Genomic DNA, 12,148 nt, shown 5'->3' with positions numbered 1-12,148 from the left:
TTGCAGTTGACGGGTATTGGGTCAATTTGCACATCCATTAACGTGAATAACTCAAACATATGTGTCCACACTTGGATAGTAAATACTTAATAGAACGGGTATCATAATGGCTTTGCCCCTCACACTACAATCCTGGCTATTGATCAGCGGTTGCCAGTGTTGACGCATTTTATGGGGGATGCATTATACATGTGTGGTACATGCATAATATAAACATAATGGTGTGTTACGAATGTCTGTCCATATTGACATTCTTCGTATTCATCTTCATCTAATGACTGTAATTAATTGACCTACAGTGCTACTGAATTGATCCATTACTTAACATCTAGTTAACACACATGTCTCAGGTCAAATGAGGTTGATGATCCAGTATGTACATGGCCACTATTATCCAGCATTACTTAATGGTACTAATCAAATTAGCAAATTGATTCTTTCAAGAGATTCTTATAAACGGGTTAGCATGAATCCAAATTTATTCTCTAGATTTTTTTCACACAGCAGTAAATTTACAAGAATCAAATGATTGTTGCGATATTTTGGTGATCGAATAGCTTGCAGAAAACATTTTGATTCACACTCTCGGCAGCAGGCTACTTGCTAATTATGACCAACTTTCCTGGTATGACCAAAGCTCTTGAGTCGTCCATTCATAGCCCAACCATAGTGCTTTTTAAACATGCTATACTCTGAGAATCGCTAAAACCCAGTTACCGCTCACCCAAATCCCCAGCCCAAATTGGGGGAGCGGTCACTGGGTTTAGCAGTTGTCACTAAATTTAGTCATTCTCTAGATATAATGGAGGTGTTTTGGGATAACCACAGTCAAAAGGTCCTATAGTAGGGCTATTCCATTCATTTCTGCATAAGTTCTCCCCTGCAGTCTCAATTTTACATTCCACAGTGGACGAAGGCAAATTTTGAAGCCCATAGATTCAAATCCAGTATAACATCATGGAGTAATTAATTATTCTTATTATGAGTTTTCTTATTTGTGTTATTTGTTTGCTTGTTTGTACTTGTAACTCAGCCTCAACAAGAACCTAAAAGACATAGCCTATATGCCAGGTGGGGAGGGGGCACTTTAATATTGGAAATAATGCAAATGTATGCTAATATGAATTGGATAAAGATACACCATTCAATTCATATAATTAGAATACTAGGCCAACCTATTAAACAACTGCTAGTCAATTTCATTTGATAATTACATAATGTGTAAAAAAGTACTACAACATATCATTTCAAATATTTTTTTCAAAGTATATCTGCATCCCATGGCATCCATAAACTAGTGCTTAAATATTCATGATGCAATTTAGCTCAATATAATATACCACAAGTAGTTAGACACCAGTCGCTGGCAATGCATAATTTAGCTGATTTAATTGATGGTTATGCTATAAAAACATACACATATTTGTTATCAGTGTCTAGTACTAGAGGTGTAATACAGCTATATCTAGGCAAAATTATAATGGACTGCAGATCAATGTGTGAAGAAGGCTGCTTCCATCATGTTTGCTTGTAGCATAAGGAGGAGGTAAATCATACACCTTATTCTCTCTTTCGATCCACCCAGGCCTGACTGTGGTCCTAAAAAATAAAATCTGTTTTGGTTTAAGTTGGCGAACAGAGGGAGCCCAGCAAACACAAAAATTGTTTTTCATTTTTAATGCATGCAACCCCTAAAAAGTTTATAATTAACACTTTCTTAATTTCCCCACTAACAAAAATTTTCTTGCTCTTTTTATGATGAAATATCATCATCCACTTCCGAAATGTAATTTTTTTTTTTTTTAGTAGAAAAAATCAGAAAACCCGATTTAATTTTTGGAAATAATCAGGCCTGGATCCACCATGTACAACCAGGTCCGGGGGTAACACATCCCTTATCCCTTGTTGGCTGGCATGTGTGGCTGATAAACTACACTTTGTATGGATTTCTTACCAAGTGTAAATTAATCAATCAAATTGTTCATTATTTTGATCGGCATCACCTGACATCATCATCATCATAGTTATCATCATCAATACCACCATAATAATGTAAGCAGCACAACATTAATGAAAAAAAAAAAACATATCCCATTAAATGCAAATGAGGTGTTATAGAAAATAAAATTAGAGGCACCAGCCAGGGCACACATTCATTTTACAGTACAGTGGCAAACATAAGACAACATAATTCAAGTTTAAATACTTTGGTTGGCAATATTGACTGTAACAAAATCAGAAAATACCCTTCATTCATTTTCACAATAGGGTAAAAAACACTAAAAAATGCAAGTTCTGTTATAAATAGATGATTAACTGATTGATTTTTTTCAAATGCATATCTTCCCTATAGACTAAAATATGAGCTGGCAACACCAAGACGAACATTGGCATTGAATTAATTACAGCAGAACCTTGTATCATGCTATAGTCCCCACACAATGCTATGTAACATTCACTCCTCCCTGTCTCCATCAATTCACTATTATCACTGTTAAATTCTTGTTTTATATATAAGCATGATTCAGTTTTTAACTGAGAATGCAATTTCTTAGAAGAAAATGGATTGTTTCTTAACATAGAATATAGTCATTTATAGGCGGAAAAGGAAGTTATTTGACTCACTGCTGTGGCTGGTATGATGGTTGTCTCCTATGAATATTACCACAAAATGGAAGTGTGTTTGTTACACTATAATGTTAAAGTAAGAATTTACAGAAAATTTGAATCATAAATTCCATGGTAATACCCAAGCAAACACAACAAAAATGTTTGACAAATGTTATACACACATTTTTGTCTCGGACAAAATGTTATAAATTTAAATGTCGGATTATATAAAGGTCATGAAAGCATTTTTTTTAAATGTTTTATATGAAAAAACACTTAAATAACATTTTTACAATGTTGTCAAAATGTTACTGCAAATCATATTTTGGCAATCATTTTTGCAAAATATTTTGTCAACATTAAATAACATTATATTAGAATGCTTTTCATAAAGTTTTCAAAAATGTTTTCATTATTAAAACGTTAGATATCTTTTACGTAACCCAACATCTAAACGTTTTAGGTGAAATGCTTTGTGTTTGTCAGGATTAATACTGGAGTTATTATCTTATTGTGAACCATGCTAACATAGGCATGTCTAGTATGAGCAAGTATATAACTGAAAAAAACTATCTTCAGTAGATAGCACTTGTAAACAAGTATTTTTTTGAGAAATATGTACTACATTTCCATCTTTGGGTTTCTTGTCTTATAATGAAAAGCTTATATTGAAATTGCATTTTACTTACATGTGATTACATAAATTTAAACATTGTTTTTGAAAATAACATGAGGAGAATTATTAACTTTTTTTAATAATATATTTAAGTGCTGGCCAGTTGACTTTACTCATAACTGGCATATAAACTGAGCTCCAAAAAAAACTTATAATTTTTCACAAGGTCATATCTTGAAATCCTGTCCATCAAATTGAACCAAAATTACACACAGATTTACTTCAATACTCTACTCTTAACACATGTCAGTAACCAAGCAGTTATCCAACTGACACAACAGCAAAATGCATTGACATGGGACAGCTTCCTGGACCACATTCACAGCCCAGCCCTGTTTCATGAAAAAAGTGTACGAAAAGCAGAAACCAGCACCGTTTTATCATCTGTGCAAGGATCTTATGTGCATTCTCACAGATTTTTTTGTCCTGGGTGCCAAATGTTGGGCTGTGAAAGTGAAGGAAGTCCAGGAAGCTGTCCCATGACAGTGCATTTTGCTGTTGTGTCAGTTGGACAACTGCTTGTTTACTGACATGTGTTTTGAGTAGAGTATTAAGGTAATCCTGTGTGTAATTTTGGTTCATTTTGATTGACAGTATTTTAAGATATGACCTTATGTGATTCTAAGTTGTAAAAATTATAAGTTTCTTTTTGAGCTCAGTTTATATAAAAGCAGCTTCATAACTTTAATATGTTGTTTTCTGGACACCCATAGAATTCAACTGGGACATGAAAGCTACAAAAACAGTTTTTACTTTTAGCTTTCAGTATACTTTTCTCTACAAGAAATTAATCTAAGTGTGGTGAATTTGTGTTGACAGCCCTTTATCTCATCAGTTGGTACATGTGGGACGACACATCTCACATATAGACCCATTAAAATGTCAAATTTAAAGAAGCGTTCAGTCAAATACAGTTAAAACCCATCTTAATGGCCATCCATGTTGCAGGCAAGCATGTCGTCTGCATGCATAGTGACAAGAATGGGGCTCCATTTTCACTATGTCTCAGACATTCCTACAAAATGAACACTTGTCTTTGAGTTATATAGTCTGTTTTTATAAAAACGAGGTGTTAAATCGAGTATTAAAAGCACTATTACTGTATACAACAATCATTCTAAACGAAGCTAAAGGACTGGCTTAGGATATCAGGCTAGTCAGTATATAAAACAATATATTTCAACTTGCAATTGAAGTTGGCAAAACTATCACCTTTATTGGAGACAATATTTGCAAATACAGATTATACAGTCATCCTGGGTCGAAAGTTCCGAAGTTCCACCCCACCCCAGGACACACACTAAACCCCGACTCATATGTTCTCTTCTTCGGACAACCTCAAAAAGGTTAAAAATAAAATCTCATCATTAAACATGACTATCATACTCTAGGGAGAAGATAGGCTTTATTGCCTATACACCATACGACTAAGTCTCCATACGCTCTACAAACATTGATAATGGCCATCGGAGGATGAACTTAGGCCTTTGCTTGTTTTCACTTGTGTCTGATTTAAGATAATACAGTCATAACATAAATACCCCTTGGCTCCTAATATGATAAATACGTCCTTATCACTTGTCACTGTCAGTATATAATGTTATGTACATCCTAGATGCTCATTAACCACTCAGTTATTTAGATGGCTCAGTTTGCTTCACTAGACTTCACTCAATGAAATCATTATCTTGTTGTTAAAATGGTCGTTGGTAAATTTGCAATATGCCCCCCCACACACACGCACCCCTGTTTGTAAATACGTTCAAACGAGGACCTCGACTTTAGAAGGATCTAACCGAGGACTTACACACCCATTTTAATCGACACACGTGGACCTCACGCAAACACACCAGGCAACTTACTATCCAACTGAGACCCGTCCTATACCCGCTATGGGGGACCTATCTTATATGCTATCTTATATGCATATTTGCATCATTTACGTCATCCTGGGCATAGGTTCAAAACGAGGACGTCCTCGTTTGGAGGTGTGTCCTCGTTTTACGGTGTGTATCCATATGTAGGTCCTTGTTAGACGGCATTTACAAACGCACACATAATCTTGAAAAACTAGCTTATACACTACTGAGTGGTGCTTACAATAAATCTTCATATAGACACCATATTTCTTGTACTTATCCTACTATGTTTAGAAACTAAATTGCCCTTCTTTAAAATTCCTATATCCTGCTTTATAATAAAGCAACATTTGGTTCTAAACACCTGAAAATAAAACACAGGAAATGTACATAAACCATGTCATTGTGAGAATAAAATTGTTATAAACATGTACTTATAGCACTTGACCAAGAAGTTGAACAAGACACTGAAAACAGCAATTGGCAAAGAAAATAACTGCTTACCTTGAAGGAATGGGTTTCCTCTTCATTTGTTGATATGGAAAATTGTCTGTTTTGGTCAATATCTTGTTGTTTTTTTGAATTGACGAAGTGATTGACAGAATGGTCCATGTTTGATGACAAAAGTTAGTCGCTGAAGCATTATGGGTACAACTGTGTGTGGGTGGTTTGCAAAATGTTTGAAATGTTTGCAGTAACTAACACTGAGAGTGGAGCTTGGTGGGTTTTCTTGTTTTCGATGAAGTTCTCACAGAGTTCACAATTCTTGATTGATGATGGCCCAGAGCGGTTCGTAACAATTTGTCGCAGTAGTTGATGAAAAGAGTTGTTGTTAAATGGTTTGCACGAAAATGTTATCTTCACTTGCCAAAGTTAAGTTGTAATTTCACATTTTGATGACTGCGCCATAGATATACACAATTTCAGAGTTCACATGTTACATGGTATTTGTTTTTCACAATTTCATTCATTTTATCATTTCACTTGATCCCATTATAATATCCAGTCAATGACGGACGAGAAGCCTCCTATTTTTTTCAATTGGCCTATTAATTTATTTATTTAAAATAATTTTTCCTTAAACTCAAGTTTGGATGAGTGTCCATACTAGAAGACTTGAGACAAGGGAGGGTTTGGGGTCAGGGGTCATATTCCAAAAGAAAGTGAAAATAAAGTTTCTAAGGTTTGTACTTGGAAGAGTAATCCACCGGTTTTCGAATCTCACGAGAATAGCATTTCTTACGAGACACTCGTAATATATCTCAAGATGGTACTCACATTCGCCGCCATCCATTCTTATAATATCCACCAAACATGTATTACACAAAGTAAAACTTAAGACAAGTCTGGCCTAACATTTGGCCAGACCATTTTGCGTAAATTACTCAATTACTGTTAACTTTACTGTTAGAAATTATACTTTTATGCTGGTTCACATTTGTTACAAGAAATACTGGGAACCCAAGTTTAGTTGCTTGGGGTACAGACTAGTCCGCTTGTATCCATGTAAATCAATGAATTTTTGCGTTTCATCAACAACATTTGTTAAAGTAAAAAAGTGTTAGTACGAGTCCCAAGTAAGTGCCATAGTAGCATCGACAACAGATCAAAAAAATAAAAGTATATGAAAAAAATAATAATAAACAAAAATATTGAAAAAAAAGAGAAAAAATTATTGATGGTAAAATGTGAAACTTAATTAGTACAGGGGTTTGGGGTTAAACAGTAACTTGAACTTAGCAATAAACTTGACAATAATCAAGTGAGTAGTTTACCGTTGGTTCAACTCCGTAATAGTAATAAATGTTATAATTATTGAAATTGACCAACTCTTTGTCTTCTCATTTTTCTAATTATACCTCTCATTGTATGGATTCATATCTCTGTGCCAATTTGATCAACTTGCAAAATACCGTGCACATGTACGTACGTCAGGTACTAGGTACACGCAGAAATTATCATCACGACATTGTGGCTACCACAATTGCCCCTACAACTGCTAGAATTGCATTGTTGATTTTTTTTAAAGGTTTTTATATATGTATAATTCATTCATATATATATATTAACTGGAAAGTTACTAAAAGACATTAACCAGATTGTTAGGAAGGAAAGGGAGGCAGTCTTCTAAATGAGAAGTACCTGTGCCAAAACTGAGCCGGCCATCCTTCGTGTTCTCCGGGTACGCGAAGCATTAAAAAAAATTCTAACAAAAAAAAAAAAAAAAAAAAAAAAAGAAAAGGAAAAATATGAAAAGTTAAGTACAACAATGCAAATTTCAATTTTGGCACAGGTAGCCTGGAACTACTAAGTACATTTTCAATACATCTGGGATAATTGTATATAATTCTACTCCACTATCCCTGGTACTTTGATTACCATGATGGAATGATTCAAAAAGACTCAACGTACATTGCATATTTGTATGTACTGCGTTATTTCATGAATTAGCCAGGCATAAATGTATGATTTTTTTTTGGCAAGCAGTATGTTACATGATGCTCCTACACGCTATACAAATCACATCATACATGTTAATTTTATATTGGATTGTTAAAAACACACATGATATAATGTCAATATGGATATAACATTTAACGAGTCAAGATTCCATTATTATACACCACTGTAATATACAACTTGATTTGTCTATTTTATAAGATGGATACAATTTTGAAGATCAACAGAGACAATTTTGAAATCATTATAATAATTTGTTGTATACAAACTGGAATCCCAGCTTTATCTGTCTATCAAACATTTTGATTTTGCCAATAAAATTGAACAAAATATTAATGACTGATCTTTTTGTGTAATTTACAGCGTTATAATAACATGACAAAGCATTTGAAGTGATGCTTAAATATTACAGACATGTGGTATATATTTAATTGATTGACAAAAATGTGTGCCAGACACTGATATGTAACATGACAATGGGAAAAATAATTGACCTCATACATCATCAGTAAAAGGCCTTTCTTAATATAATGGTCATTGCATTCATTACAGTTTAATTGTAGTAGAAATAACTGCTTCAAATTTGAATTGTTGCTTTTTGAACATGCTCTAGTAGATCTGATCTATATGCTTCAAACATGGCACACATCATGAAGGGAAAATTATGACTTTTGACAGATAAACATTGAAATGTCTAAAATGCTAGAAATACTTCTCAGTGTCACCATAAATGAAGTACTTTTGGTGATAAGTATCAAATTTGACACAAAATAGATTGTTAGCATAAATTTAGTTCATAATTTGCATACCAAATCTTGGTAGATTTTTGGCATGTACTTGAAGCTACTTCATCGTGTGCATCACTTTCACAGACCCAACCAGTACGCTTGGAATATTTCTCATCCAATATTACCATGAATATCTTTTAAAGCCATTTGTAGACTTTCATTATCAATAACTGGGCCACTAATATCAGAAACATCTGCTGTGTAACAAGACAGACACTTAATCAACTGCAGGGTCGGATCCAGGAATTTTTGATAAAGGGGGCGCCTTTTGGTCGACGACAAAAAAAATGTGTTCAAGGGGGTTACCCCCTCGAAAACTCAACGGTGTTGGCCCATTGTTCGCTGTTCATGGCCGAATTGGTTCCTTTTTTTAAAATTTCTTACAAATTTTGTATTTTTAAGTTACCGGCGCCCTTTGCTAGTCAAAAAATAGAGGGGGCGTGCGCCGGCTGCGCCCCCCCCCTAAATCCGCCCCTGAACTGCTATCATCTATCCAAGAAAAAATAGTGATGAATAAGAAAGTTTAAAATTCAAGTGTAGTTTTAGAATGTGATTATAAATTTAAGACTGGATAGATTATCCATTGTGTGGTGTATCAAGAAAAAACCTTGTGCATCTCAATTAAATAGCATTCCAGTGTTAATTTAATGGGTGAAAAAATGGTGTGTTAAGTATAATAAACATATCATAATGTTAATAAATAATTATAATGGTTTAAAAAGTATCAAGCACAAAAATATCACAGCATTCTGATCAATCTACAGCATCGAGTGATAAAATAAAACAACGAATATTCAAGCACTTCAAATCATCACACCAGATCAAGAAAAGAAATTACAATGAAATTAAAAAAATAAGAGATACAAAAATACACATGATTGCTTACTGCAAATAAAGCAATTATAGCAAAGCCTTGTGATGGAATGCAAGCAATGTGGTGCACCCTGCCAATTTCTCCTCTCTTATGTTCTCAACACCAGTGGAGATATAAATGATGAGTTAATCAGTTCATTGGCAATGTCAACCCTTTGTGTGCCATGCATAGCAACTAGGATGTTTCTTGTTTTTTTATGATTTTTTTAATCCCATCATTTCAATATGCAGGATATAACATGCAATTTTCCTGCCTACATTTATGAAATGCATAGGACATAGTAATGGATGCAATTTTTAACCTTTTAACCTTTTCTCTATTTAATCATCTTTTCTTGTTATAAAAATGTTATCTAAAAGCAATTTTACAGCTATTTTATCGATACACACTACATAGTGCATAGTTACGACCCAGCTAATTCTACAGTTTTAGCCATGACTACAAGCCAGTATAATGAAGCAATAGGGTACACAACAACCAGTAGATTGTGGTGCAGTGAATTTGACGTGTATATGTGCGCTTGTGTGTGCCCATTATAAAGTGTCACATACAGGGTGACTCAAAAGTTACAATATCTTGGTTAAAATTCATAGTTATTTTAAAACATTGTAAATGTTCTAAATTTTCTTTGATAAATATTTCATCAAATATTAAAATGATTGATATTCATGTATGTTTGCAAGACTTGGAACTAATTTGAATCACCCTGTATGTTGTCCCAGCATTTCCTTTCTTTTCACTCTATAATGTTCACTAAACTGCAAGCCCATTATAAGTTGTGTACACATTCTTATTCTTTTTCATATATAAATTCCATTTTTACCTTTCTTAGATGATTTTTTTTTGCTACTGTATATTATACAACATCGATTTTTAATATTCTTATAAAATTTAGTTGAACTTGTGACTGAATAAAATAAGCCACTCAGATTTTCATTAATGAAGATTAATTTCAAGCAGCATATTATTATGCGTATAAGACATGGCTATGAAAATAATTTCAACTTAATGGTATATATTTCCCTTTTAAAGTGAATTTTTGTACACAAGCTTATATGAGAGCATGCATAAACACAGCAACCCATTCCAGATTAGGGTTTGAAACAGCAACCACGTCAATCATGCTTGCCTTGAATTTGGTGCTTTTAAAATGGATTGAAGCAAAAAGAATTGAAGATTTCAATGTTTTCTATGATACAATCTACAAAAGCATAGAAGTTGAATTACCTATGCAAACCTCCCTTCCTCCTTACAAAGTTAAGTGTACTCGAAATTCGATATTCTTTAAAGAGACTTACGTTTTTGGTTATAGTTTGGAAAAAAAGAAAAAAAAATGAAAAGAAAAAGCCGAAAAAGGAAGAAATGTAAAGGCTTAATTGGAATTTTAGACTAGGACTGCCAAAATGCAGAGTGGCAAACACAATATTAGCGCGATTATTATGGCTGTTTTTTGATCAATTCAAAGTTGTTTTCACTCCCCAATGTAAGCAAATCCACAGCAGACTTAATTCCAGGCAGGCACAAATTCTGCTCCATTCCATGCTCAGCTTCCATCACACAACACACTAGATCAAGTTTGATTTCTTGTAGTTTGTTTGGTGTCCTGTAATTCATTTATCATTGTTTTCATTCAATAGCTGCTGGCATACATTGTACAATCCTGCAAGTTTTGAGTTGTTTTTTTCACTAGAAATAACTGGATTTTAGTGATGACTTGCTCTATTTGTTAGTTCAGTTTCATTGTTCTGTCTGTGGTCAGTTCATATAACATATTCTGTGTATCCATCCGTATATCAATCTTCCATTAGGGAATATTACAAGTGTCTCCACTCACATACCAAATTGATGTTGCATCATCGAGAAAGCGAAGTTCTCCGAATCAAAATGTGGCGTTGATAAAAATGAACGAGCTACAAAGTACATCATCCACGAAGAAAGCGCATTTCCCTCTTTTTTCAGATTTAATTTGTTTTTCATGCAAATTTGAAGAAATCCAAAAATAAAAAGTCTAGAAACTAAGTGAAAAGTTCCAAGATGTGTAAGTCCAAAAAATATTTGCAATTTTATTGATTTTTGCTTGTCAAATTTCAATAGCATGGACACATGATGAGATAAACGACGAAGAATCCTTTTGAGAAATCCCACACATGTTAAGTCTTGAAGAATCTTGGAAGAAATTGAAAGCACCATGCTGAAGAAAATGAAGAAATTAAGTCAAATATCACAAGTAGCACAAGGTGATGAGGAGATAAATTCAAACGCTTAAACAGGTGAAACCAGAGTCACAGAAAAAAGTTTGGTAGACTTAAATCTGCAGTATCTACGATTGACAAGATGGCTGCCATTATAAAGTCAAATCAACATTGTAACATTATCCATTTGATAAGAGTTTTTTGTTTCCATAAAGTTTCATATTTACCGATGATAGTGACTCTTTGGTTCTGTTGAATGTGTTGCAAGTTCTGCGAAAAAAATGACGATACGGTCGAACAGTCGCGCTCATTCGTCGTTCTCACCAATGCCCATGGGAAATGAAGAGAGGTGAACCCCTTTATACAGATGGGTGGCACAGAATCAAGACCAGTTCCCGACGACAGGCCACACGGCCAAATAGCATGCAGGAGTATCTCACAAAATATGCAAAACTTTTGTTGGTTTAGCAATTAAAATTTGGGACAAAATAAATAATTATATTTTTGGGCTGTTAGATGTATGAATCGAGGAAGGTGGGTGAAACACATAATATAAACAGGAAAGGATGGGGATAATAAATAATGAAAACTAAAACTAAGACAAACATAGAGAGAAGAAATAAAGAAACTTGCAGTACTACTACTTTTATACTACCCAAATTAAGAGCTTATGCTTTTAAAACAGATAC

At 33.9% G+C, this 12,148-nt stretch overlaps 1 long non-coding RNA gene across 1 annotated transcript in view; it reads right to left on the bottom strand.

Annotated features, from left to right (window-relative positions):
- Positions 1-8,616, bottom strand: part of LOC140155792 (uncharacterized) — a 69,390-nt gene extending 60,774 nt beyond the window's left edge. The window contains exon 1 of the long non-coding RNA XR_011859427.1: positions 5,650-8,616. This is a non-coding gene — a long non-coding RNA (uncharacterized lncRNA). The remainder of the gene's footprint in view (positions 1-5,649) is intronic.
- Positions 8,617-12,148: the final 3,532 nt, after the last annotated feature.

This window comes from Amphiura filiformis, chromosome 6 (assembly GCF_039555335.1).
Source record: "Amphiura filiformis chromosome 6, Afil_fr2py, whole genome shotgun sequence".
NCBI lineage: Eukaryota > Metazoa > Echinodermata > Ophiuroidea > Amphilepidida > Amphiuridae > Amphiura > Amphiura filiformis.
Note: the sequence above shows the minus strand (reverse complement) of the source record. Positions and strands in the feature narration are given on the sequence as shown.